Source organism: Theropithecus gelada, chromosome 2 (genome assembly GCF_003255815.1).
Source record: "Theropithecus gelada isolate Dixy chromosome 2, Tgel_1.0, whole genome shotgun sequence".
In the NCBI taxonomy this organism is placed as follows: domain Eukaryota; kingdom Metazoa; phylum Chordata; class Mammalia; order Primates; family Cercopithecidae; genus Theropithecus; species Theropithecus gelada.
This window is the reverse complement of record NC_037669.1, coordinates 112823493-112850691: the sequence shown is the minus strand read 5'-3', so window position 1 is coordinate 112850691 and position 27199 is coordinate 112823493. Positions and strand designations below refer to the sequence as shown.

The 27199-nt window shown below is 38.5% G+C and overlaps 1 long non-coding RNA gene across 1 annotated transcript in view; it reads left to right on the top strand.

The window, feature by feature from the left end:
- Window positions 1–25729, top strand: part of LOC112619525 — an 81670-nt gene extending 55941 nt beyond the window's left edge. The window contains exons 2-3 of the long non-coding RNA XR_003118242.1: window positions 22119–22282; window positions 23068–25729. This is a non-coding gene — a long non-coding RNA (uncharacterized LOC112619525). The remainder of the gene's footprint in view (window positions 1–22118; window positions 22283–23067) is intronic.
- Window positions 25730–27199: the final 1470 nt, after the last annotated feature.

Genomic DNA, 27199 nt, shown 5'->3' with positions numbered 1-27199 from the left:
CCAGGTATATACCCAAAGGATTATAAATCATTCTACTATAAAGACACATGCATACATATGTTTATTACAGCACTATTTACAATAGCAAAGACTTGGAATCAACCCAAATGCCCATCAATGATAGACTGGGTGAAGAAAGTGTGGCACATCTGCACCATGGAATACTATGCAGCCATAAAAAAGGATGGGTTTATGTCCTTTGCAGGGACATGGATGAAGCTGGAAACCATCACCCTCAGCAAACTAACACAGGAACAGACAACCAAACATCGTATGTTCTCACTCGTAAGTGGGAATTGAACAATGAGAACACATGGATACAGGGAGGGGAGCATCATACACTGGGGCATGTCATGAGGTTGGGGCCAAGGAGAGGGAGAGCATGAGGACAAATGTCTAATGCATGTGGAGCTTAAAACCTAAACGACAGGTTGATGGTTGCAGTAAACCACCATGGCACATGTATACCGAGGTAACAAATGTTCACATTCAGCACATGTATCCCAGAATTTTAAGTAAAATAAAAAATAAAAAAACAGAATGTGAAAAAAAGACAAAGAAGTCAAAATTTTTCAGCTAAGTTAATGAGGTCAATGTAACCCTCATACCAAAATAATTGAAAAAATATTATGAAAAAATATATTACAGATTAATATTTTTCATGAGCATAGAGATAAAAAATTTTAAACAAAATGTTAACTAGTCAAATCCTACTATATATAAAAAAGCATAATACATCATGACTAAGTAGATTTACACTAGGAATGTAAGAATCATTTAATGTTTTTAAATGATTTAATGTGTTTCTTCATGTTAACAAAATAAGGGAGTAAAGTCATGATCATCTCAATAAACATCACTGGCAAAATTCACAGCCTATTTAAGATTAAAATAAATAAATAAATAATCTCAGCAAACTAAGAATGGAAGGCAACTTCTTCAACTTAATGAAGAATATTTTTGAAAAAACCTAAAAGTAGCATCACATTAATATGAAAGACTTGATTGCCATAAGATCAGTATGAGGCGAGCATATCTTCTCCTACCACTTGTATTAAACATTTGTAATAGGGATCTTCTCCAGTGCAATACGGAAAAAAAAAAAAAAAAAAAAAAAGTAAAAGTTTTGCACATTGGAAAGGAGAAAGTAAAATGTCAGATAACATAATCTGTGTTCGTAACAACTCAAAGAAATCTACATGAAATCTATTAGAACTAATAAATGAATTTGATGATGTCTCAGGATACAAATCAATGTATGAAAATCAATTGTAGTTTTACACTTCATCTATAAAACCAGGTCATTTACAATTGCATACAAACTATTTTGTGATGCATTTAACAAGGTATATGCAAATCAATGATTTTAAAACTGTAGTACTTTGCTAAAGAAAGTGAAATGTTTTATAAATTAAATAAAGATTAACTAAGTAGGGAGATACACCATCTCCATTAATTGGAAGATTCAATATTTTTAAGACATAAATGACCCCAAATTGTTCTACAGATTCCATGCCATTGCAATCAAGATTGCAGCGATTTTTCCTTTTTTTTTTTTTTTTTCGGTAGAAACAAACTGATTTTAAAACTTATATACCCCGAAAACAGCCAAAATAATTTCTTTTTAAATTTTTTTAAATTTTTTTAATTTTTATGTATTTATTTATTTATTTATTTATTTTGAGATGGAGTCTTGCTCTGGAGTTGCCCAGGCTGGAGTACAGTGGCAGGATCCTGGCTCACTGCAAGCTCCCCCTTCTGGGTTCACACCATTCTCCTGCCTCAGCCTCCCGAGTAGCTGGGACTACAGGTGCCCGCCACCACGCCTGGCTATTTTTTTTTTTTTTTTTTTGTATTTTTTGTAGAGACCGTGTTTCACCGTGTTAGCCAGGATGGTCTGGATCTCCAGACTTCGTGATCCGCCTGCCTCGGCCTCCCAAAGTGCTGGGATTATAGGCATGAGCCACCACATCCGGCCCAAAATAATCTTTAAAAAAAGATTCACAGCACCACATTTACACTATCTCAAGTCTTGCTATAAAGCTGCAGTAAGAATGCTTATAATGTCTTCACTTGTAATAGCCCAGAATAAGAAATTACTCACATCCATCAACAGAAGAATGAGTAAACAAACAGTGGTATAGTCATATAATGGAGAATTACTCAACAATAAAAAGAACAACTGATATAGGTAAAACCATGAATAATCTCAAAGGCATAGTGCTGAACAAAAAAAAAAAAAGAAAAAAGAAAAAAACCAAGCTATGAAGAGTATGTACTGTATAATTCTACTTATAAGAAGTTCTAGAGTACATAAATAAAATACAGAATGGTATAAATCAGAGCAGTGGTTGCCTCTGGCGAGTGTGAGGGTGGGGACTGATTGAGATAAGGCGTGAGGGAAATTTCTGGGGTGACGGAAAGTTTATATCTTGTTAGGAATGTGGCATTTACACAAGTATATGCATCTGTCAAAATCATCAAACTGTATAGTGTATGTAAATTATATTTCAATAAATAATCCATTTTTAATTTGAATAAATAGACGGTACTCTATATTTTTGCGTGTTTTTAAAGCAAACATTGCTTTACTTTTAAGTACATGCATTTAAAAAATACACAGGCTAATCCCAGAACTTTGGGAGGCCGAAGTGGGTGGATCATGATGTCAGGAGTTCAAGAACAGCCTGGCCAAGATGGTGAAACCCTGTCTCTACTAAAAATACAAAAATTAGCTGGGCGTGGTGGCAGGTGCCTGTAATCCCAGTTACTCGGGAGGCTGAGGCAGGAGAATCGCTTGAACCCGGGTGGCAGAGGTTGCGGTGAGCCGAGATCGCGCTATTGCACTCCAGCCTGGGCAATAGAGTGAGATTCCGTCTCAAAACAAAAACAGAAAACAAAAACAAACAAACAAAAAAATACACAGGCTAGTACCTAGATGTCTTGTAGGTATTCAAGGCACATAGCTTTGTGTCTATATTTTAGCGAAACTGGGCTCGTAGTACATAATTGCAAAGTAAATCTTTGTTGATTGATAAAAAATTTAAAAATTGTCTTTTGCATTATGTAGAATTTTATTAGAAATGTGGGTTAATGAGGGAGGATGGGTTGGAGTAGCTGTTTTAAACACGTTAACAAGACCTTCACAAATTCCAAGAAAGAAAAGTAGAGCAGGAAGATGTGTCCTTTTTACCAGGTGACAATCATAATATTTGTAAAATAGGGTCATATCTTAACCATGTTGAATTTTTCTGTATTTAAGAACACCTAGCAGATAGAAGTTTACTGTATACTTGAGGAATTGAAATAATCAGGTTTCTATGGCAAACCCCGTTTAGCAAGATCAAGTTTTATACTTTAATTATTTTTTCAAATGTTCTTTTATATGTCCCAAAACAAGTTATTCAAAATATAGATTGACCCCCAAAAGGTATCCATGGGTTTGAAGTAGGGAGATTCAAATTACATATTGCTAAGAAATACTTTCAGATAACTTGGTTTCTCAACTTAAGGAACATGCTTCTAGCTTGTCTTCTTCTTCTCCTTCCTCCTCCTCCTCCTCCTCCTCCTCCTCCTCTTCTTCTTCTTCTTCCTCTCTTTTTCCTCTTTTTCTTCTTCTTCTTCTTCTTTTCTGATATCTTGAAGGAATTAGTACCTATTTCCATGCAATTGGCCTGATTTTCTTCCTCTTCCTGGTATTGAGTACGCTATGTTAAAAGAAAGAGGAGGCTGGGCGCAGTGGCTCATGCCTGTAATCCCATCATTTTGGGAGGCCAAGGCAGGTGGATCACCTGAGGTGGGGAGTTTGAGACCAGCCTGGCCAACATGGAGAAACCCCATCTCTACTAAAAGTACAAAATCAGCCAGGCATGGTGGTGCATGCCTGTAATCCCAGCTACCTGGGAGGCTGAGGCAGGAGAATTATTTGAACCCGAGAGGCGGAGGTTTCAGTGAGCTGAGATTGTACCATTGTACTCCAGCCTGGGTAACAAGAGTGAAACTCTGTCTCGAAAAAAAAAAAAAAAAAAGAAGAGGAAAGAGATCTCAGGCACGGATACACAGGTTCATGTTGGGAATGGTTAAAAATAACACTGGTTAGCAGGTTTGAAGTTACTTCCAATTTTCTTTCTCATTCATTCAAAATGTTCATTGAGGAATGGAATAACAAGACAATGTGCTCAGTGCTAGAGTCATAAAAACGAAGAAAGGAAAGTTAGCACCCTCTAAGAGATCCACAGACCAGTGGAAAAGATAAAATGAATAACTGAATGCATGATTGTAAGCATACTCCATTCTATTATTGTTTATAAATTAATGTCTGTATTAATCACTATTACCATATACAGGGCATCTGTCTGGTGTTTTACAGATGTTGTTCTATTTGTACCTTCAAGGTAGGTGTTATTCTAATTTCAAAGCAGTGGAAACTAAGGCTTAGAGAGGATACACCACAGACATGCCGAGGATGTAGTTAAGATTTGAACCCATTCTGTCTAACTTTCTAGTCCTCGGTCTTTCAACCAGAGCCCTCCGTCATCTAAGATGGACTGTAGCCAAACTTTTCAGCCTGCAGTATGAATGCATAACTTTGTAACCATGCCCAAGGTAAAAAACGTCAAAGGATCTTGAAACTGATTTTCCCTTGTTTTGGTCATTTGTATTTTATTCTTTCTTAAATTCAGATAAATAAATAGTCACCAAACACACAGAGGAAAGAAATCAGATTTGTTTTGTGTTAGCCATATGCTTCCATTTAAAATATCATGTTGGGAGAGGATGGTGGTTCGGAGCAGCATGCATGTGGTGATTTTGCACATAATGTCACATGCTGGGTCCATGTTCTGTCAGGAAGTTTCAGTTGCTCTTTGAAGCAGTGCTTTCTACTTAGTGGAGTCATGCAAAGGCTTTCTTTGTCCCAACTTCAATTCTACAGCAATCAGAGTAGATGATGGGCCTGGGCACTAAAAGCCTCGTGCACTCTTTAGTGTTGTAAACCTGTTGGCTCTCTGCTATGCTAAAGAGACTGAGCTAGCTGCTGGGAGGGCTACAGTTCCTTGGTCCCTTGCTATTCTGTAGCTTGCTTTCTGGTGGGGAAAGCCTCCTATGACGAGGGATATATTAAGTAAGACTAAGAGAAGTCAGAGCACAATGTTCTAAGAATGTGACCTCCAACGATCTCAAAGGAGTACTATTGTCAAGGGGAAGCTGACTTTCAGGCAGAAGCATGAAGAAAGGAGAGCAAAATTTATTGACTCTACTGTGCAATATTGCTTACTCCTCAACACAACGATGTGAAGGATGTGCACTTCTTGTATTTTTTTTATTTTTTATTTTTGAGCTGGAGTCTCACTCTGTCACCCAGGCTGGAGTGCAGTGACATGATCTCGGCTCACTGCAACCTCTGCCTCCCAGGTTCAAGCGATTTTCTTGCCTCAGTAGCTGGGATTACAGGTGCGCACCACCACACCCAGCTATTTTTAAAAAATATTTTTACTGGAGACGGGGTTTCACCATGTCAACCAAGTTGGTCTTGAACTCCTGACCTCAAGTGATTTGCCCACCTCAACTTCCCAAAGTGCTGAGATTACAGGCATGAGCTCCCATGCCTCACCTTGTATATTTTTTATTTACAAAATGAGGTAAGTGTAACTAAAAATTAAAAATGTTAGATCATATACAATGAAAAATAACTCCTCATCTCACTTCAATCTCTCAGTCTATCCCCAAGAGCAAGCAGAGTAAAAGGTTCCTGTTTATTTTCCTGGTAATATTCTCATTAAATGTATGTGCATTTCATTGTATGCATCCTTTATTTCTATCCAAATAAGTGTACACTAAATACTCTGCTCTGGACCTGAGAGTTTTCCCTTAACAGCATATCCTAAAGTACTTTAAGTGACAATAGGTACATATGGCTTCACCTCTATATTTTTGTTTGTTTGTTTATATATATATATATATATATATATATATATATATTGGATTTTTGACAGACCAATAAATCGTGCCCCTCTATCTCTGCCCCCTTCCCCTGGGTTCTGAAGAGTTTGAGAAGGAAAACAAATAATTGGCATAAGGAGGCCACAAATTTAATTTTATTGCAGACAGAGGCAAGACTAGAAGTTAGAGTTTTATGTGAATAGTCAAGCAGGCTTGTTATTACTGAAGCTGTATATAGCTGTATATAGATCTTGTTGTGTAGCCTGCAGCAGTTCCCAAAATGAAAAGTACAGTTGAGACAAGATCTACCAGTCAGATAAGTGATACCACCTTCTCACAGGTGGAGCGAGTCAAGGGAAAAAGCAAGATCATCAGGGTGCTTAAAAAACTCCTTTGCACGGAAACCTGAAGAGAGTGGAAGGCACTCCTCTCTGACTGTACAGGCGGAGCATCCTTACTTAGCTAGTCCACTGTGGATGGTAGTTTAGGCTACTTCCATTCCTGCTACTGGGCATGCATTTTTGTTATTTTATTTATTTATTTTTTCGAGATGGAGCCTCACCGTATCACCCAGGCTGGAGTGCAATGGCTCACTGTAACCTCCACTTCCCGCGTTCAAATGATTCTCTTGCCTCAGCCTCCCGAGTAGTTGGGATTACAGGTGCCCACCACCACGCCTGGCAGTTTTTTGTATTTTTAGTAGAGATGAGGTTTCACCATGTTGGCCAGGCTGGTCTCGAACCCCTGACCTCGTGATTCGCCCACCTCAGCCTCCCAAAGTGCTGGGATTACAGGCCTGAGTTACCGCACCCAGTCTGTCACTCTTTTTTTACAGAAAAAGAAACCGTGGTTTTGTGAGATTAAGTGTTCAAGGTTACACAGCTAATGAGAGGGGGAGTCAGAATTCTGATTCACATCTGACTTCAATTCCAGGGCTCTTCATTTCTCATATCCTCTACTCACCCAATTACTAGCACCTGTATGGAAAATCAGTAACAGTCTGAGTCCATTTATATTAAATCTTCTTACTGTTTTCCTCATAATCCCCATGTGAGGCAGTTGAGGCAGGAGTTATGGTCTCCATTTTCTAGAAAAATAAATGGAGATTCAAAGACGTTGTTACTTCTTTACTTAACATCACTAGTTAATGGCCAGGTCTAAGACTTAACCTCCTTTCACTTCAGACCCTTCTTCTTCTTTATCTCAGAGAACCTTGGACTAGCCAGTGAAATATGAATGCAGACCAAGGGATCAGTGTTATCGATGGCACGTTGATGGGAAAGGGCAGGGCAGTGTTTGCCCAGTAGTGACAAGGAGTCTCCTTTCAATGATATCTAGATTATGTCCTTTTTAGGCATCTGTGTGTGTGGTCTGTGTGTCAAAGTTTCCTGGGAAATGTCTAAAATGTAAATTCATGGGGTTCACTTAGACCTAGAGACTATATGGAAAGAAAACCTGGAATCTGCATTTTAACAAGATACCGAGGATATTTTGATGGAAGTTAGTGCATGAATTGGGATGGAAGAACCCTGCTTTGAGGAATTTTAAACAGTTTTGGTTTTTGGTAAATAGTAAATGAGTCATAATCAGAACTGTGTCTTGAGGCGGTGTGTTATTGTGAAAAGAACATGGACTTTGGCATTAGCTAAACTTAAATTGATTCCTCATTCTGCTATTTATTAGGTGGATGAACTTGGAGAAGTTATTCGTCTCACTGAATTCAGCCAGCTCACGTACATCACAAGTCTGTAATGAGGATTAAATGAGATGATGTATGTAAGAGCCTGCCCTCAGGCTCTTTAATGTGACTTCCTCTCCATTTTGTTTTCTTCTAGTATTTTTTCAATAATCTATCTCATCTTCTCCACCCATGATCTCTCTGAAAAGCAGTTTCTTGGTCTCATTTATCATCTCATTGCTATTACTTATGATCCCTGCTATAGAAAAAAAAGGACAGCTGCCCAGCACGGTCAGGTTTTCTTTAATTGGACTGCTACATGCACAGGCCTTGTTACTCTACTTGTTCTTCAAGATCCATGGAGGAAGTTGAGCAAAGCACATTTACCATGTGCCTTCTCAGAGGATGTGTACACTTGTTAATGAATTCTGAGTAATTAACAAAATGTTGTCTTAAAATGGTTTAGATTAAAATGAAATTTTACTCGTGTTCCTTAAATGTCTTGGAATGTGCTGGGACTGCTGTAGGCAAGCTGTGGAAGCAGACCCTTCTCATTTTCCTGTTACCTTCCATCTCTCTGGGTTCAGTGGGCTTCAGTGTGTTCAGCAGCTACCAGCGTTCGCCTAAGCAGCATTTAGGATCTTTCCTTTCTCTTGTTATGGTTTCAAACCTGACAGCTCCTGTGTGCACCCGCCTTAGCGTCCTCTAAGGAACACAGTGTCTCACACCTGTAATCCCAGCACATTGGGAGCCCAAGGCAGGAAGATTGCTTAAGTCCAGGAGTTTGAGACCAGCCTGGGCTACATAGTAAGACCCCATCTCTACTAAAAAAGTAGCCAAACATGGTAGCATACATCCGTGGTCCTATAGCTACTCAGGAGGCTGAGGTAGGAGGATCCCTTGAGCCTGGGAGGTCGAGGCTGCAGTGAGCTATGATTGCACAATGCCTTCTAGACTGGCCAACAGAGCAAAATCCTGTCTCAAAACCAAAAAAAAAAAAAAAAAACCAAAACAGAAAACAGTCCCAACAAGGGTGTTCATTGTAATCATAACTTGGAATGGTAATTACCTGCCATTTGAAAAGAGGCTTTTCAAAAAGTAAAAGAAAATGAAAGAGAACCACTGAAATTTTGTATATCTTAGCAGTTTTAGGACAACATCATGGAAGAGGGTAAAGTTCCAAAAAAAAAAAAAAAAAAAATTAAGAAGAATAATAACCTTTTGAGGGAGTGCATAATCTCGAGATGAGTGAGACTTGCTCTACAAACGTATTAATGTCTTTAATAGGCAGAAGAACAAAATATAGGAATGGAAAGACAGGAACATTCTTATGGAAATAATGTGAAGAAATAGTCTACATCACAATTAGACTGTATATATGATCATAGATGTAAACCTATTGCTATAAAATTATACTTTTAATTTTGCAAACTTCAATGTATAATAACCTGAATTTTTACCTGATAGAAAAATGATTTACTTACCACGAACAATCAAGGGAAAAACAACAAAGATAAAATACACTTATAAAACTTACTTTTCTTCCTTATAACAAAGATAACACATATTTTAGTTGAATATAGAAAATATTTAGAAAATTTAGAATAAAAGAAGATCATAAAAAGTATAGCACCCCGAGATCATTACTGCATACATTTTCATGTGTATCCATCTATCCTTTTTTTCTATCCATGTAGTCATACTTGAGGGAGTCAAAAATGGAATCATAATATACATATTTTTCTTTTGCTTAAAAAAATACAGCATATGCCAGTGCTTTTCAAATGGTAATGCATAAAGAAATCATTTGGGGAACTTTGTTAAAATGCAGATTCCTATTCAGTAGGTCTGGGTGGGACCTGGAATTCTGCATGTCTAACAAGTTCCTGGGAAGCACATGCTGCCAGTCACGGGAACACACTTGGAGTAGCTGGTGTGTACCCCATTACATGTCATTACTGATTCCTTACAAAGTTATCAGTATTATTTGAGACGGAGTCTTGCTCTGTCACCCAGGCCGGAGAGCACAATTTCGGCTCAATGCAACCTCTGCCTCCCCAGTTCAAGCAATTCTCCTGCCTCAACCTCTCAAGTAGCTGGACTACAGGAGCATGCTACCACGCCCGGCTCATTTTCGTATTTTTAGTGGAGATGGGGTGTCACCATGTTGATCAGGCTGATCTCGAACTCCTGACCTCTAGTGATCTGCCTACCCTGGCCTTCCAAAGTGCTGGGATTACAGGTGTGAGCCACTGTGCCTGACCTTACCAACTTATTTTTAATCACTGCAAATCTTCCATTATACAATGTATATATCTCAACATAGTCATGTAATTGGCTAGTTGAGTTTATTTCTTTGCTCTTATTATACTATAAAAAAAACTATGATAAATATTTTTGGGGTGAGAAATCTTTACACGTGTCCATTAACATTTCCTTAAGGGAATTTTCTTGAAATGGCAGTACTTCATCAGATTTATTCAGAATTTTAAAGACATTTAATACATACTGCCAACTAGTTTTTAGAGAAGAAAACAATACAGTTTTGAAAGGTACACGTTAACCAGTTAGTTACATTACCCTGACCTGAAATTTCTTTTGGTTTGTTGTTTCCATTTCCATAATAAGCCCATTGAGTTCTCTTGTATCTTTTTTAGTATTCTATAATCGATGTTTGCTCATGAGGATGTCTGCCCCAAGCTGGCCAGACTATTAGCCTGAATGCTCAGCACAGCACTAGATGCTAAAGAAATGAGAGAAAGATGAATAGTTAAGTGGAAACATGTGTCTTTCACTAGATAAATACTTCTTTAGAGCACTGTAGTGGGGGCAGTATCAATTTAATTTCTAACACATCAGACACTTTGACCACTAATTAAAACCTAAGCATGAAAAATTACTTGCTGCTTCTTATAGAAAACAACCCACAACATCCTTTGGTGTTAAATTATTTCCTAAAACTCCCAAATCTGTGCATAGCTGGCCATAGTTTTAAAACTACGGGCACCAAAACTGGTGGGCTGTTATTATTATGCTTAAGCTTTTATTAATGGCATTATATAATAATGCTTTGGTAATTTTTTGATATAGTATAGCTCATCATACAATAGTTCTCTTACAATATTTTGCAAATCCATCCCACATGGACCTTGTTTTTATTTATAATTGTGGTATTTTATTCATCATGATTTTTTGTATTAATTTTGTTTTTAAAAAATATCTCATTAAATGTTATTTGCACCCCTTAAATTTTGCACCCAATATGAGTGCCTGACTTGCTTTATCCTAGTTCTAGTCCTAGAAGTTAACTGTAACTTAAGATTTTTGTGCAGCAAGGTGAAAGTTATAACTTAAATTTTATACAGGTAATATCAAGTAATACCACTTAATCAAATAACATTTGCTTTAATTTTTACTGGTGTATTTAATTATTTTTCTTCTAGTTGTTACTATCTAATCAAGAACCTATTCAAGTCACTGTACCTGTGGGCGTGGTATGAAATATGCTTGCTTTGTGTAGGCAACAACAGGGGACGTTTGGAGTCAGGGAGCTATTCATACCAATACTTTCCTTTATCCATTCAAAATTCTTCCTTTTGTTCAATTATGACTTCAAAAAATACCTTTTGATTGCTGTTGTGTGATAGGAACCATGACAGGTAAATGTTATGAATGAATAAAAATGAGTAAAACGTGATGTTTACCTTCAAGTTGTTCCACATTTGCTAGTGGAGGGACATAGTCATATGAAGATCGAATTAAACCCGGAGTTTAAATGGGACCAGAGAGGAAAGACAGGGACACCTGGAACACAGGAACGATGTGGCCATGCCTAAGTTGTCTCTTCCAGGAGTGAATTTTGTGCATGTGTTATACTCACCACACGCCATCACATACACCCCCACACAAACACACGCAGAGATGTATTCTTTAGCATTTAACCCATAACCATTTTCTTGGGAGGACTTAGATGTTTTGGCCAAAGTACATTTAATCTAGGTCAAATTTTGCAAGACAAAACATGGAGCGTATTTGTTTGAGCAGAGAAATAATGCTGTCTTGGTCTTGAAGCCCATATGGCATCATGCATAGATTGAGAATCATCATGTCTGCTGAATTGTGTTATACTGACTTCAAAGTGTATCATTGATGAGCAGCAGCTGTTGCCAGGAATAGTAAATCACATCTTGCATTTTTATAAGAAATGGTATCATGGCTTTTCTGAATAACTGATTTTTAATAGAAGGCACAAGTCATCACTACACTATATATAGGAAGGGTATAGATTTATTTATATCATTCATTTTTGGCAATTTTATTTGATTTCAAAATATTTAATTGAATGTTCACTATGTGCACATGAATAATCTTAAGTCCCTATTTTTAAGGAGCTTAAAATCCATTTAGGAAAAGGACATGTCTGTAACTAGAGTTTAAAGCCCAATGTCATATGTGTTGAGTATAGATATAAATCACTTGGATGGGAGTGAGTGGGAGAAGGGAGCATTTGGCTCGAACTTTGTTGGTTGTGCAGGTTTTGTTTTATTTAGGTGGTAAAACACTGCAAGGCATTTGACGCCAAGAAGATAGGATGGGCAAGAAAATTATGAAGGTAAATGCCAGTTTGGGGAATTGGGAAATAATTAGGCGTTGCTTCTCAGTGCTTCTGAACCCTGGCTGCACATTGGAATTATCCTGGGAGTCTTAAAAATACTGATGCCTGGGTTTAACCCCCAGCGACTCTGATTTAATTGGTTTCTGGTATGGCTTATGCATCAGGATTTTTAAAAGGTCCCCAACTTATTCTCATGTGCAACCAGAGTTGAGAACTTCTGCCGTAGACTAATAATTTAGCCTGGCTCTATGGGAGATAAGGCAGAAAAAAAAATTAAAAAAAAAAAGATAACAGAACATGCTTTTCTTGTGCTGCAAAAGAGCATAGAGCATTTAAAGGAATATTTCTATTAGTTCATGTGGAAAATGTTAAGGGTCAGGGATTCTCGTTTACCTTTACAAATGAAAAAATAAGACAGTCAAAGAAGGCTTGAAACTAAGGTGACGTGACCAGTCTCTAGAACTCATCGTGAGAAAGGACAGGGTTTGAGGTTAAGGAGAGAGAACTTTGATTACAAGAGAAAGAAAATTATAATGAAAAGAGTCAGCAGTTTGGCTCTTCATGTTTGTCTTTGGCTTGAATTGGCAAGTATGGAAACTTCATCTAAAACTACTCTTTTTTTTTTTTTTTTCCTTTCATCAACTAGCAAATGTGTATATGAGAAAGGGAACACACAAAGGGAAGTGAACAAAGTAGGGCGGGTGAGCTTTACTCAGAATAGATGGAGGGGAAGTACACAGCCATTGTGATATCCTTTCTCACCTTGAATTGGTCTTGTAGGCGCAAGGCTTCCTGGATTCTTGAAAAATTCCTAACTTCTCACCATTCAGGTCTTCTTAATTCTGCCTCAGCAGTGACTCCTACATTCCGTCAGATGATAGCCTTCTTTAGCAAATAAAATGAAACCTCCTCATCCAAAACTTGGATAAATATGCCGGGTGCAGTGACTCATGCCTGTAATTCCGGCACTTTGGGAGGCTGAGGCGGGCAGATCACTTGAGGTCAGACCTCAAGTTCGAGACCAGCCTGGCCAATATGGTGAAACCCTGTCTCTGCTAAACATAAAAAAATTAGCTGGGCATGGTGACGCATACCTGTAATCCCAGCTACTCAGGAAGCTGAGGCAGGAGAAGAGCTTGAACCCCAGAAGTGGAGGTTGCGGTGAGCCGAGATTGCTACATTGCACTCCAGTCTGGGTGTCACAGCAAGACTCGATCTCAAAAACAAGCAGACAAACAAACAACAACAACAACAACAACTTGGATAAATAAAATTGCCTACAGGAGAATCTTCTTCTTCAAAAAATATGTATACTTCCAAGCCAGTGTTTCCAACTTTTGCAATTATTCTAACACTCAGATATGCTTCAATTATGACACGCCCACCAATTCCCTACTGCAGTTACAATTCTTCACCCTCCACTGTGGGCTCTTTAATGGCTCCAATGGTTATAATTGTTTTATTTTCATTGCCTAGCACAGTGCCACATATATATTCAATAAATGTAACACTTTTACTTCTAGGTTCCAAAGAAGACCTTGTTTCGTGGACTTGTAGTACCTAAATAAAGGACAAACTCTTGTAACATTTAATTTTCATTAATTTTCTGTCTTTCCATATTCCATAGTGTCCTCCCACTTCATTCTGGTTTTCATCATAAAAGATTTAGTTTATAACAGTTTTTTTTTTTTTTTTGTGGTAGTAAATGTCTGATTTTTTTCCCCTTCATTGTTACATTTCGTGAACTGGCTCTTGCAGGAATATCAGCGTCAACTCACTGATCTGCATCTGAAACATTCCATGATGGACTGTCACTCAAGGGAACCATTATATTTCCACACGTAGAGAAGTCCCTTTGCCAATCACAATAAAATGATACAACAACCATGACACAGAAAGAATGAGCGTGAATCTACCAGCTCTTATCTTACTGCTTCTCTTTAGTTCCTACTCAGTACTTCCTTTCTAAAGAGACAGCTTCCTAATTTCCCTACCTCCTAATGTATCTACTGTCTTCTCTCTCCATTTCCGTCAAATACATAACTGCCAGATACATTTTTCTTAAATATAGGTATGATAGTCATTTTCTTACTTAAATCTTTCAGTGGATCTCTATTTCTAAGTCAAACGTCTCCTTCTGAGTTGGATAATTGTAAAGAACTTCACACTCTGGCCTAGCTTTCCCTTCCCGATGCCTGTCCTGCTCACCTTTACATGAGGCTCCAGCCTATTGTGCCTGTTTGGTGCCCTTTCAATACAGCACATTCTTTCCTGCCACATTGTCTTTGTCTTGACTGTTTCCTTCCTATGAAATGTCTGGATTCCCATCAATAGAGCATTAACTCATCCTCAAGGTCAGTTCAAAATCAGTTCCTTCATGAGGAATTCCCCAATTCCTGTAAATAAACATGATGTCTCCTTTCCTAATCTCTCCTGAGATTAGGAAATCTCAGTTCTGAGAAATAGAACTGTCTTTCTGTTTCTCTCAGAATCCTCCGCTTGGCTTGTTTTATAAATATCTATAGCCTACAGTATTTCCTGAGATGATAAAGGCCTTGAGGAAATGGTAGGTACATTTGGTACCTACCTTGAGGAAATGGTAGCAACACAGTAGGCATGCCTTAAGTATTTGAGACATGTTTCCTTAAAGGGTAGTGAAAGATTAGGGCCTAGAGGCATACGCTATATATTTTACATTTGAAATATTAAAGAGGAAGCCTAATGGGAAGGCAAAGAAATTATCTAATATAGGGCTTTGTATTCCCATAATTTTGAACTCTAAAATCACTATATATTTTTCCTTGCACCAGCCTTCACCTCCCCACCCCCATATACACACTCACAGATGTACACATGGGTATAGAGGAGAATTTTGCTCTGCATAAAAGATAAGCAGGTTAACTCACTATGATTATTCTGAATTAGATAAAAATATGTAACATCCTTGACAGGAAAACAGTCTTTGGTGAAGAAGAAAAGCTTCATTAACAGTTCTTTAAATGCTACTTTGGAAAGGAAATATAAAACAGTATGATTATATATTTAAGAAGAAAACTACAATGTATTTCAGCTCTACCTGGTAAAATGTGGAATAAAAAGTAATCTGGACATACCAAGAAAAAAAACGTCCAAACAGCTTCTGTTCGGTACATGGCAAAACTGTGAACATTTGAACATTTAGTGACATCTGGGTAAAAAGAGTCAGCCGGAAAAACAATCTGTTTTTGTGACACATTTTTGAGATGAATTCAAAGAGCAACTTTTAAGGACAAAAAAGCAAATTAGTGTTTTATGTTGGGGAGAATATTTTATTCTTCCTTTTGCAGGGCTGCAACTCAGTAACCACATCCCCTTTAATGCTGGCACTTACGTCTCATAAATGCTCCGTAGGTTTAGTGACATGGCTCATCTGGGAGCTCACCTAGGCAACTAACATTACCACTTCTAGTTTTTACTTTCAATGATAGACCTAGTAAAATTTGGATGTCCCTGATATGTAATGGTAACAACTGAAAATGCCATTCTAATATTTTCTGTAGCAAAGAATGAAAGAGCTAAAGGGGCTTTCTTTGTTAAGTCAGCCTAGGTAACTCAAACATTCTCCTTTCCAGCTTTTTGTTGATTTTATTGTGATTAAAACACCATCAAATGAAAAGCTGAATTTACTGTTAAAACTTAAAGTTTCTTATGCACAGTCCAGCTATTGCATTACCAAAAGATGCCAAAGGAAAATGAAATGTTCTCTCTACATGCAGATTGAATTTAAAAATTAATCTTACTTTTTAAATGCCTGGCACATTAGCCTATACATACTTTTAAACTGTGTTCCGTTTTCACCAGCTCTACTCTGACTGCTATGATTCAAGTCCTGGAATGGAGAGGATTACTTTCTTCTGGATGTATCCCTGCCTAATCCCTCAACCTCTTCAAATTCACTCTCCACCCTGCGGCCACAGAGATGTTTCCAAAAGTACATTATATCCTGTCATCTGTTGAAATTCTGAGGTTTCTCTTTGTCAGGCCATCTAAGGCTTGGGAAGACCTGGCCTTGCCTTAGTTCTCACCATTTTGCCTCTTGCAGCCCTGGCCCTGGTACATACAGTCAGGCCAGACTGTGTCCTGCGCCCTGACCTATGATACTCTGCTGGGCTTTCATTTCCTCTCCTGAATGTTCTTGTTTTTTGCTCCCAGGCTGTTTCCTATTCAACCTCTCATTCTCAGTTCAGCCCTCACCACCGTAGAGATGCTTCCTTGGCCCCCTCTCACATGCCCACAGCCTCTTGTGATTCTTCTTTCATAGAACTTGCCCCACTATACTGTGAAAGTGACTTTCTGCCTCTCCATCTAGGCAGTCAGCTCCATGAGGATCACTTGCTATGTCTTTTTTTGATCTTTCAATATTTCCTAGAACAGGACCATGAACTGGGGAGGTATTGATTATGTCTTTGTTAAAATAACATCCAATCTATATTGCTTAAAAGTAGCTCACATATTTTACACCCCTATTCACTTCTCTTTTAAATTAATTATCCCTTTTCTGTACCTGCTTCAAAACAAATAATACAGTACCCAAAGCCATTCAACAGGCTTGAGCACAAGACCATAAACAAATCAGTTTAGTTCACTAAACACTGTTCATTTTCTAAATACACAGCAGATATTTCTGATTTCAGTAGCTATTCTGATTGGTTCATTTTAGTTGTTATGTTTGGTTAAATTGATTAGAGGAAACCACACTCCATGAAGGGGTGATCAGAAAAATTGGTGCTTGTTAGTCTCTGATGAAAAATGGACCAGCCTATTTAGCATATCATCTAAAGCTACCTTAGGATTTTTTTGGAAAACTGTTCTGCAGCTGAGTCTGCAGTCAGGGTCCATAGCGTAGAGAGGAAATCACATACTTGGAGGCGGTGCTCTAAAGAAGTGTTGCTGATGGTGATGAAAATGTGCACTGAAAGAGAGCAATGAAGCAGGAGCTGTTTGACCCATTGCATGAACTGCACTCCATGTTAGATTTCCCTTGTGTACACTCCTCATTGCATTCACCATCTATTCCCACACTCCAGGACAAAACAGACACACAAACACACACATTCTGGCAAGATTTAGGTAGGAAGTAATCCAGCCAGGAGAGATAGACACAGTGAGATCTAGAGATTCTATTTTTATAAAGGTCTTGCAACTTGCAGTCAGAAATGGTGTCAGGGAAAGTGGCGATTGCTGTTTGACTGGGTGAGTCTGTCATTAATTAGTAAGAAAAGCACTGCTGGCATTTTGAACAAAAGTTGTTATTATTATAATTAGGACAGTTGCCTCATTTGTAAAGAAATTCAAACTGTAATTTTTGGCAGTGATTTAAGGTTAACAGGTGAAGAAGCTATGCTCCTTCAATTAAAGAAAAGATAACTAAGGATTTATGTGTGTTACTATATATGTCTTTCCCATTAGAGTCTAAATTCCTTGAAGGCAGATATGAAAGTACAGCTACTGCAATGATGGTGACCAAAATTCCATGCCTCTTGTACATGACTATGTCTAGACTGGGGCATTTCTTATCATCGAAAAGTATGAACCTAGCTCAAATATTGTTTTATTTTTACTTGAAGCACAATCTCTTTTGGAGTGGATCTGTTTAGATTATTTCTAAGGGTTTTTCTGAAGAGTCATAAAGGACGCACTTGAAGGCTATCTGATCTTTCCTTGACATGGGCAGAATTATGGGGAGCATTTGATGAACGGAGCACCCAGCTAAGTCAGCAGCTATGGGCAGTGGAAAAGAATGATGGATGTGAGCTGGGGTGGGAGGCAGGGAATGGGAAGCAGTCAGAGGAGAGAGGGGCTTTCTTATGCTTTATTTCACCAAATCCTCACAAGAAACTTGCAATGGAAATTGTATTGTTCTCTTTTATATGTGAAAAAACGGAGGCTCCTGGAGATTGAGAGATTTGTTTGCATAGGCAATGCATGGAAGAGGCGGGGTTTAAATCCAGGTAGTTTGAAGCAGTGCTCTTCTTTACATACTACAACACATGGCCTTACCCACAGCAGACTTGGAAGTCATTGTCCTTGAGTTTTCTTCAGCTTTGACACGGCGTGGCCTTGGGCAAATCACTTAGTGTCTCAGGATTTGTTTCCTCAGCTCCCAGCACAACAATGCCTTCCCTGTGTTCATTACAGCAGTGTTGCAGTGTCCTAACAAAATAGCACAAGTCAGAAATCACTTTGTATTTGTAAATTGCAAAACACAAAATGAATATAAAGGGTTATTATTATACTTACGGCCCTCAGCCTGCACCTGAAGAAAGAGCAAAGCAATTTGAGAGACACTGGTAGTATGGAGTATGAACTTGCATTTGCAATTTCATAAAGAGTTTTTTATTTTTCTGCTGCAAGGGTCTATTAATTATAACTGCCAGTCTTCAGTGCACTGCTTATCTTACGTACAATTAATTATTCCATAAATCAAATAAGTGAGTTGTTGGCAAATGACATTTGCAATCTTTGAGATGACAGCAAAATATATTATGAACCATAAATATCTCAGGCCAACTTTTCTTTTCTAGACATTTTGGTGCTGCTACCCAGGAAGAGATTATAACTGTGGAAAATCACTTGTGCTTGCTGGTGATAGCAGAACATGTTCAGCCCTCTCAGCAACTGAGGGAGCAGCCCTTTGAGTTCTGATCTCAGGTCAGCAGGCTCATTTGACAAGACCAAAGTGGGATAATGGAGACACGATCAAAGTAATTAGTCAGGCCTGCTAACATACTTTGTTCTGAGAACTCTGGTCTCTGAATACTACTTTACTGATCTTATGTGATCCTAATTCCTGTCTTTGCTAGCAGCAACTGGAATAGTGCCTGGCACATAGCAGATACTCAACAAATGTCTACCTCAAACTCCAGTCTTAGACTATTTACTTTCTATTTCCTCCACACTGTTGACTGATTGTTTCTTCTCCTGAATGTCACTTGATTAATCTCTAGGGTCTAATACTGTGTGCAGACCCTGCTGTATTCTTCTGGGTTGAGCCTTAGCCTAAGGCCTTGGTTATCTTATTGGCTTCCAGTCAGCTCACAACTGACCAGTTATAGTTTTGCACATGTTCCTGGCCCTCTACTGCTCTCTACCCTCCTGTGAAAGCATTGGCCTACTCAGGGAGAAGGGCGACTCTTTGCATAGCAATTGTAGTTGGGTGATTTTGACAGAATACAGTCACTCCTGGTGGCTTGATTTAATGTGTTTTAACATCATCCACAAAATATCTTTTTCCATTTTACAACAGGGTTACACTTCTTAAGGAAATTTGCAATGCAATCTACTCATGACCTAAAGAGATATAAGTAGTTTTCAGTTATTTAACTTAGTAAATTGTTTGTATTTTGGTAAATTATAAGATATCTCTTTCAGTTTTTTACCATTCTATTATCCCTTACTCTTTTTTCTCTACACATTATGCCAATTACAACGGAAAAATCAATTTATTTTAACTTATCAATGTTTCTTTAAAACAGCAAACTGCTCTGTACGTCCAGGCATACCAGCATAAAAAGGCCATACCATCACAATCTGTCATGAAATATGTACTATATTCCATTGATTCTAACATGCACACCTTTTAACATGTTAATATCTCTAAAATTGGCTGCATTTTACAATTGAAGGCATCTTAGTACTATTTCAGGACTGAATGGACAGTAATTTTTATCTCTTACGACTATATAAAATGGTGGCATATTGTGCAACCAAGGTGCCTTAGAATTGATGAAAATTAGTCTAAAGCTAATCATAGCTAAAAGTTTTAATTCATGTTTGGCAGATATTGTATGGTGTCTCATTCAATCTCCTTCCATTCTCCTTTTGCTGTGCTTTCCTACACAATAGTTCCAGTGGTGGCATCAAAGTAGTGACTTTGTGTTGCTTTAGAAAAAATTCCTGGAGTCCCAGCCCATAATCAACTCTTCTAGCCTTTCCAGCAATTTCATAAACACTGAATTCCCTGTATTGAATCCCTTGCTGCTTAAAATACCTAGAGTAGTTTTGGTTTTCTTTACTGGTATATTTGATAATTACATCAGATTATTATATGTACCCTAACACAAATAAGTCTATCAGAGAAATAAGAGGCCCTTTACCTGTTTTCTTTAAATGAAATGTGGCTATTTATTTATTTATTTATTTTGAGATGGAGTCTCGCTCTCTCGCCAGGTTGGCGTACAGTGGTGTGATCTCGCCTCACTGCAATCTCTGCTTCCCAGGTTCAAGTGATTCTCCTGCCTCAGCCTCCCAAGTAGCTGGAACTACAGGCATGCGCCACTACGCCCAGCTAATTTTTTTGTATTTTTAGTAGAGATGGGGTTTCACCTTATTGGCCAGGATGGTCTCAATCTCTTGACCTCATGATCCACCCGCCTCCGCCTCCCAAAGTGTGACATACAAGCATCAAGGTTTGTCATCATGATTAAAGTAATTGCAATGCAAAAAATTTCCTCCAGTAAAACAACAGTACTTAGAATTTCTATAGCCTCATCATATGACCATAAAAATAAACATTATTGTTTTAATAACATCTTTAAGTTCTTTAAGGCCAAGAAGAATAAGCAAACAAATAAGTGGACACATAAATAAATCATTGTTAATTTATGAAAAGAGAATTCACAAAATACTTTCACATTTATCTTTCCATTTGTCACTTGGAAAACTGAAGTTTGAAGAAAAAGCAAAACAAAACACTCTATGGGATATCAACATGAACCATCTTTCTGACCTTAAATAAGTCATTTCATTTTGCTGTGACTCAGATCCTTTTTCTATAAAATATGGAAAATAAGACCTGTCAATTGCCTGGATTTCAAAGATATTGTCAAGAAAAATATTACATAATGCCCTTGCATATACTTGAGAAAGAACTTGTAAATTTTGGATATTATTAAACTTGGATTGTGTACTTTTAGTATTATTATTAATACTTCATAAAGTGTCACAAAAATTTGAAATTAACCATATGTAGGAGATTGATCTAATAGAACACATCTACCTCACTTTCTTTCTCAAAATTATAATTTCAATCTGCACTGTGAAAGAGCTCTGTCCATTGACGTGATAATGAAATACATTCCAAGGTTAAACCAGGACTTCTCTGAAAGCCATTAGGGATCAGTTCGATGCTAAAAATAATTCACTAATAAATGTTCCTCATTTTAAGTTCCCTTCTCAGAAATAATTAAAGGGTACATCTCAGAGACCAGTAATTTTCAGGCTAACTGCCACTTTTTAATCTAAGTTTTTTCTTCTTTTTTTTTTTTTGTTTAAATTTATGATACTTAAGCCACACATCAACATATTCAGTGAAAACACTCCTTTAGGATATGTCAGTTATGCTGAACAAAGAGAGAAGAATTAATTACATATCTTTGCCTTAGAATAAGATTTTCATTTCTATTAATTCTTATACATAAAATCAAACAGATGCCTCCTGCAAGCATCTTTTGCATGATTTTTCATCAGTTTAAGCAGAGTTAGATGTCAGAGCTCATTTTAATATAAAAAAAATTTAAGCTTTAGGATTTGACAAATGTATTTCTTTCAATATGCAGCTATGGAAGTCACTTAAATGCATGAGCTATTATATCTATTTTAAGTAGCAATAATAGAAACTTCAAAAATAATTACATTTCTATAGCTAATGCTTGAAGATAGTTTAATGTGGTGGTTGGATGTACAAACTCTGGAGATGACTGCATGAATTCAAATTCTGTATTTCTCTATTTGTAAAAGGAGACAATGACAATATTTGCTTTTTGAGATTTTCATCATAAGTATAAGCATTAAATAAATTAATACATTTAACAAGGGTCTTTTTTTTTTTTTTCTCTTTTGAGACAGGGTCTATCACCCTGGTTGGAGTGCAGCAGTGTAATTATAGCTTACTGCTGCCATGAACTTCTGGGCTCAAACGATCCTCCCACCTCAGCCTCCCTATGTGCTGGGATTAAAAGTGTGATCCACCACGCCTCATCACAATGGTCTTAAAAGACACCCTATTTCATGTAAGTGCTCAATAAACTGTTACTTACTGTGACAAGATACAATGCTATCTCACTTTTTTGTCCACAGGGCCTATCATATTTAGAAACTTGAGTCCTGGTATGTTCTAGACCAAATAAAAATGTTTTCTTATACTTCACACATAATACATTATATTAAATAGCAGAAATAAAAACAATAGGAAATAATCACAAATTAGTGAGCTCAGGGATTGGGCTTGTCTTTAATTTTCAAATATGTGCCATGATTTTCTATATAATTAGAATACATGAAAAGAGAACAAGCCAAATCTAGACATCTCTAACTCTATCATTACAAGCAAAACATATTTGAAAACATTCAACCAGTTGATTGTATTCCTCAGCTTTCCTACAATGGTTACTAAATTGCACACTTGGAGAAAGCATTTGCCCCTAAATATGTGTCTGTTAAACTTCAGTTTCTTAGGATGCTCAGTGAAAATAAAAACGGAGTACCATAGTCAAATAAGTTAAATAAATTGAGAAAAATTGCACAATATATTCTTTCCTGTAAATTCACATTGTTCATTAGCATATTATAGTCTTAAAATAAAGAAACCATTGAATCATGTTTAACCAACTTCTCCACAATATTTGATTGTAAGATCAAATTTGTCCTCATTTGTGGGATATTCTACAGAACTGATGATTCAAAGGATGCATGTTTGAAAATGACAGCATAAAAATAAAAACAAGGTCCCTAAGTATGCATATTTATGCAAAAATTATGCTAGCTAAATATCAAACTATTGTTTTCATTTATTCAGACTTTCTTGATGCACTTGATATGGATTATATAAATCCATGGACAAAAGTGTCATCAGTACAATGGTGAAATCGGAATTTCCTACCATAATCTCCACATCATGCACTGATTTTGACAATCACCGATGGATGACAATATATTTACCAGAATCTAGGAGTTAAATGGAAAAGGTAACAGCACACTGTTGGAGAAAAATATCTGAGAGTAGATACATTCAAGAGAGTATGAAGAACAATTACATGCATCACCTCACCCCCAGGGTCCACTTCTTAGTGCCGAGATAGACTCCTTTCAGCAGGCAGTTCCTCCCATGGGGAAAAGGAGAGTATAATGAGTGAGTACCCAGCTTTTCCAGCTGTGTGAGGCACATCCCAAGAAGCCCATCTTTCTTTCACTCAACTCAGAATATTGAGGGTATTAGCATGGCTAAGTGGCTGGGACAGGGCAGTAGCAGGAAAGAAAGGAGAGGACTCACAGCAACCAGGACTTGAAACTCAGTGCAGGGTACATATCCTTTGAAGCATTTCACAGAGCCCATCAGGAGGCCCACCCGTGAACCACTTGGGACACCATGTCTGTAGCATCTCCCCACAACTGGCCCATAGGCACCCCCGATGTTTTGTACATATTCCCCTTCCCTTTCCCCTATAGTCAGTTGCCTGCACATGCACTCCAGATGGTGAGTGTGAGCCTTTACATACAGCTTTTGAGTACATGCAGTCAGCAGGCTCAACTTTGAAGGATTGGGAGGCATACAAAATTGAGCATTTCAGGACACTGTCCCAGAGGAAATAAACAGAAAGCTTTCAGGACCCAGTTTGGTTTTGTGGATTTAAGAGAAGATACACAATCATCAGAATTTCTTCTCCACCTATCCAAGAAGTATAGATTGGGTGAATCCATAGAAAAGATCTGAGAGAACCTCAGATTCCCTAACCTGGCTGACTGTTGAATATATTTCTCTCAAATCCAGTCAGTAAAGACCAGAGAAAGTGACTCCTTCAAATGTGAAGATAGCAGTGCAAGACTTTGAGGAACATGAAAAATCAAGGACACCTGGCACCACCAAAGGAACGTAATTTTCTGGTACCCAACCACAATGAAATGGAGATACACAAATTGTCTGAAAAAGAATTCAAAACAATTGTTTTAAGGAAGTCAGTAAGCTACACAGATAGAGAACTTAATGATATTAAGAAAGCAACACATGAACAAAATAAGAAGTTCAACAAAAAGATAGAAATTATTAAAAACAACAACCATGATTTTGGAGTTGAGAATACAATGAATGAAATGGAAAACACAATAGAGTTTCAATAGCAGACTTGATCAAGCAGAAGAAAGGGTCTATCAACTCAAAGACTAGTCATTTGAAATTATTCAGTAAAAGAATAAATAAAAAGGAATGAAAAATGCTTATGAGATTGATGCAACACCATTAAGAGTAGTCATACATGCACTATGGTAGTCTCCAAAAAAGAAAGAGATAAAGGGGAAGAAAACTAACTTAAAGAACTAGATCAGTCTCCCCTTATCTTTAGTTTTGCTTTCCTTGGTTTCAGGTACGATACAATGATATGTTTTAAGAGACAGACAGTGAAAGAGAGCATGCAAATATTGACATAATTTTTATTACAGTATATTGTCATAATTTTTCTGTTTTATTATTAGTTATTGTTATCCTCTTACTGTGCCTAATTTATAAATTAAACTTGATCATAGCAATAGTGGTGGTGGCCTGTCTGGAGTGGCCACTACCATGATGCCAGCTGCAGCAGGGGAGGTGTAGCTGGGGCTATGCGCTCTGCAGAGCCGGTGAGGTCCAGGAACAGGTGATCCTAGTGGGAGCCCTATGTACTACTAAGTTGCTGGGGTGGGACTCTGTGCTCCCAGGCATAGCTGCAGCTATCCAGTCATGGCTCCAGCCCCAGGCATCCCTGTGCTCTAGGGGCCCTGGAAGTCCCCTGCCCTTATAGGCTTGGAAGAGTCTGCTCCTGTTCCCTGGTCTCTTTCTACCGCTGGTACCTGCTCCATGGCAGAGCAAAGTTGTGGATGTGTTGTGATAGTTGAGCCTGGGAGCGGTTGAGACCTGGTCAGGTGTGTATGGTCAGGGCAGTTCTGATATACCAGCCTCCCCACTGCCTTGGCCCCCTCTAGAAACTGCTTCTGAGGCTGAAACTTTGGATGCTAATGAGGAAGGATGGTGGGGGAGACCAGGAGGTCTGAGGGCATCTAGGTGTGGGCCTGTGGACACCCCTTAGTGTGGATAGCCTGGGTGCTGTGGATGGCATGTTGATGGCAGTAAAGCAGACACATTCCTAGGTGGGAACAGGTGGGTCCCCGGTGAAACCTCACCTTCAAGCCAGGAACAGCTTGAAGCATGGGGGCCTAGCTGCCAGTTCTGGTTGCAGTCTGTGAACTGGAGTGAAAACTTCATTGATGCCTTTCAGCCAATTGGATGGTGCTTTTTCCAGACCCACAAATGACTGGCCAAGGACCAAGCAGTATGCACTTCCTCCATTCTGAGCCCATGAAAACCCCAGACTCAGTCAGACTCAGACACTCATCAGGATGACACGCCAGCAGATAGGACTTACCCACTTTGGGTATGCACTCTGCTGAGAGCTGTCTGTCACTCAGTAAAGCTCCTTTCTGCCTTGTTCACTCTCCAGTTATTCACATAACCTCATTCTTCCTGGATGCGGGACAAGAACTCAGGACCTGCTGAATGGAGGGAAGGAAAGGAGCTGTAACATGTTCCTGGCCAGGTCGCCAAGCTGCAGGTGGTGACATAGTCCTGGACTATGGGAGTGAAGAATGGTGACCCTTCTGGGGGCCCAGACCTTGAGATTCTCCGAGCCAGAGCTGCTGTAACACTATAACTCTCCTGCCCTCTGTTGGTGCTGGGTGGCCGTGCAACAGGAAGCAGCAGCAGGCCTGGGCCAGACCAGGAGCTGGAGGCCTGAGTCGGGTGGTGAAACTGAAAGGGCTATAACACAAACCAACCAAAACACGCCCCACTCACTTGCTGCATTGTGGGTGAGGAGAAGGAGAAAAGAGCTGCAGCCCTTCTAGGAAGCCAGACCTTGGGGTTCCCTGAACTAGGGCTATGACATGCTGTAACACCTTCTTTAGGATTCTGCACTTCCTGGCATCTCTGAGATTTTGGATACCACCATGTTCCTCTTGTCCAGATGCTGGTGTCTGCAGCAGAAGCCACTTGTTATCCATCTGGTCCAGTTGCAGCTTCACATGGATGTGGTGCCTGTGCCAGTGCCTGGAGCTGCCCAACCCACCATGGTTGGTATGCCTGGCCGTGTGCAGTGCCAGATCCCACACTACCTCACTCACACACACCTCACTGCTCCACGCCTGGCTAACCCTTGGCAGGAGTGAGATCCAGGCTGGTAGCATGAGCCAAGTGCAGCCTACCAGGCTGAGTGGACAGAACAAGCACAGGAGGTATGAACAAACTCAAGCAGAAGCACCGCTAGCCACAGAGGTTTCTGGCTGGCAAAGTAAAACCCTAAGGATCCCGTGATAATAGGTATATATGTATAAGCAGAAACATAGTATATATAGGTTTTGGTACTATCCATGATTTCAGGCAGCCATCAGGGGGCTTGGAATATGTCCCTATAAATAAGGGAGGAGGATTTTAATAGCTGAAAACTTCTCCAATCTTGGGGAAGATGGGGCATTCAGGTACATGAGGCTCAAATGTACCCAAATAGATTTGACTTAAAGAGGGCTTCACTGAGACACATTATAATCAAATTGTCAAACATCAAAGATAATTTTGAAAGCAGCAAGAGAAAAGAAACTCATCACATACAAGAAAATCCCATTAGACTATCAGATTTCTAAGCATGAATCCTGCAGGCCAGGAGAGAGTGAGATGACATATTTCAAGTGCTGAAAGAAAAAAGAATTGTCCAACCAAGAATACTTTACCTTGCAAAACTATCTTGCAGAAATGAAGGAGAGATAAAGACTTTGCCAGATAAAGAAAATATGAGGAATTTTATCAGCACCAGATATAAAATTATAAAAAATACTAGAAGGAGTTCTTCAAACAGAAAAGTAAGGATGCTAATTAGCAATATGAAAACATATGAAAGTGTAAAACTCAC